Source organism: Lactuca serriola, chromosome 5 (assembly GCF_051521515.1).
Source record: "Lactuca serriola cultivar US96UC23 chromosome 5, Lser_US96UC23_V15, whole genome shotgun sequence".
NCBI lineage: Eukaryota > Viridiplantae > Streptophyta > Magnoliopsida > Asterales > Asteraceae > Lactuca > Lactuca serriola.
The window spans coordinates 313,503,179-313,506,017 of record NC_136412.1 but is presented as its reverse complement, the minus strand read 5'-3'; positions in this window follow the sequence as shown (position 1 = coordinate 313,506,017).

Here is a 2,839-nt window from a genome sequence, read left to right as displayed (position 1 = left end):
ACAACTAAAAATTTCTTTTAATAAAACATTACTTTAAGCAAACTCATCATTTCAAAACATAAGCAGAGTATTAGTTTCAAACATACATGTTCGTTATCAGAGTAAACATTCCCAGGCTGTCTAATCTATGGTGTGTGTCATGCGATCACCCCGAGCTCTTCCCTCCGCTACCGGAAGTACCTGAAACCAAAACTGAAAACCGTAAGCATGAAGCTTAGTGAGTTCCCCACCCTACCACATACCATGCATAACCACATACTGCACATACTGGGCCACACCCGCTATCCTGGGCCTCGCCCCTACCTCGGGCCTCGCCCACTACAACGGCCCCGCCGCTCCGAGCCCCGCCTGGCTTCGAGCCCCGCTCGGATACAGATCTGTTTCACTTAGGCCTCGCCTGTCACAGGGCCTCGCTCACTAACGTATAATAGCACATAAACATGTCACATCACATCATATAATCTAAACACATACTAACGGATCTTGTCCTAAGGCCTCGCCTATCCCTAGGTCCAACCCTTGTCCTGCTACTGATGAGTCATGGAACCTCGTCCATACTCCTGCTGATAGTGAGGTACGGGCCCAACCCACCCTCACTCCTTCCCTAACTTGGGCCTCGCCCCTGATCTGCTACTACTGAGATGTGGAACACCATCCACACTCTGCTATTGGTGAGATACGGGACCTCGCCCACACTCACCTCCCTACCCGGCACATACAAGTATCACACAGACAACAAGTATAAACTATCACATAAACCATTCCTTGGGCACCCGCCCTCCATCGTTGGACCTCGTCCCGAATATCATACTAGCATACTGTGCCTAGGGCTAACCCCCGGGTCTTCTACTCATAACTACATGGGCCGGCATTGTGGCCGTAGACCCATTCATACAAAGGGAAACTCACCTGCACTGGCTGAACTGGCTGATGAACCCACTAGCTGCTGCCCGGCAACTCTCTGAACTCCTGCTCCACTCGCTCCCCGAGCTACCAATATCAATGCAACAATGAGTCTAACCGACCCCCGAAAGACAACCAAGTCAACTCTGGTCAAAGTCAACCTTCCAAGTCAACCCTACTCGCCGAGTCACCCTATTGACTCGCCGAGTTCATATGTTCAGAGTCCTTGTATTCACGACTCGACTCGCCGACTCAGTCCATGACTCGCCGAGTCTACCGATTACCGAGTCCTGACTTGTCCAACTCACCGAGTCTCCATTTGACTCACTGATTCGAGCCTCAACTCGAAGGGTTTGGGGTTTCGCGACCCGACTCGCCGAGTCCAAGACAACCTTCAACAGATTCGCCGAGTTGTTCATCCAACTCGCCGAGTTCCTGCCCAACTTCATCTGACTCGACGAGCTGTTCATCCCACTCGTCGAGTTCCTCCTCATCTTCATGCTACTCGTCGAGTCCACTCACAGGACTCGCCGAGTCCATTCAGATCTCTATACATGCAGAGGACTTTTGAGTCATGCATGGACTCCAAACTGTAGATTTACCCTTCCCAAGCCTATTCCTCACGTAAAGTTGCAAACTTTACGTGTAAAGAAGGAGATCTAGGCAAAATACACCATACACTAGGGTTTAAGGCAAGGAGGCTCCATAATCAACTCAAGGGCTGAAACTTTATGCTTTCCAAGACCAAAATATACTTAGATCTGAAGTAGCAACTCCAGATCCAGCTTCTAACTTAAATGGATCACTACTCATGGCTAAAAGCCCCAAAACTCACAACTAAAATAGATCTAAAGGAAGGGAAAGAAATTAATACCTTCAGATGTTCAGAAATATCTTCCCAATCTCAGATCTATAGCCCCATCCTTGCACCTTCAAGATCCTTCTTCCTTCTCCAAGCTTTAATGCACTCCTCAAGACAACAATTGGCTCAATCAATGGATATGGCGGCTAGGGTTTGGCATTCTGGGTTAAAGAGGCAGTAAAGGAATCCTAGGGAAGAGAATGAGGCGCTTAAATAGGCCCCGAGTCCCGAATTTAGGGTTTTCCTCTAACAGACCTGACTCGCCGAGTCTCCTTGGCCGACTCGCCGAGTCGGTCACTTACTCCTTGACCCGAATCCCGTTTAAACTCGCCGAGTTCCTCCTTGGACTCGCCGAGTCCCCCCTTAAAGTTAGGGTTTTCTTTCCTTTCTTGGCCTTCAAAACTTTGGGTGTTACAAGTTTCCCCACTCAAATCTTAACTGAAATAGCGTCTAGAAGGGTAAAGTTTCCAACTATACCCCTAGGGACCAACCAAGTGGGATCAAAACCCAAACCCTAGGCTTAAAAGGTTAAGGGCTTAATTAATAATCACTTAATCACCAAGACAAAGCCCCAAAATACAAATATGGTCCTTTAAGGCTGCATGGTCACGTAAAGCTTCCAACTTTACACTCATGCATGGCTAGGAGAGGCTCAAAAGCTCATAAGAGACCAAAAGAAGAGCTTAATATATGCATGAAGCTCTTAAGACCATAAAGTTGGCACCTTTATGCCAAAAGAGCTCATGGAGATTCAAATCTGAAACAATAAACACCTGGGACGACCTATACCCCCATTATCTACTCAAACATGGCTAAAAAAAACATACATTCTACCCCAAAAAGATATCTAAGAAAATATAAGGCAAGTTCTGAACTTTATACCTCAAATGAGTGCTAAATGATGATGATGTTTCAGATCTTCAAGCTCAAGCTTCACTAACTCTCCTTCACCAACTTCCTCTTCGTCTTTCCAAGGCTCCAATCTACCAAAAATGATCTTCTCAAGGTTAAGAACACACAAAGATGATAAGTGTTAGGTTTTGGGTTTTCTGAGCTAAGGATGCTAATAAGGAG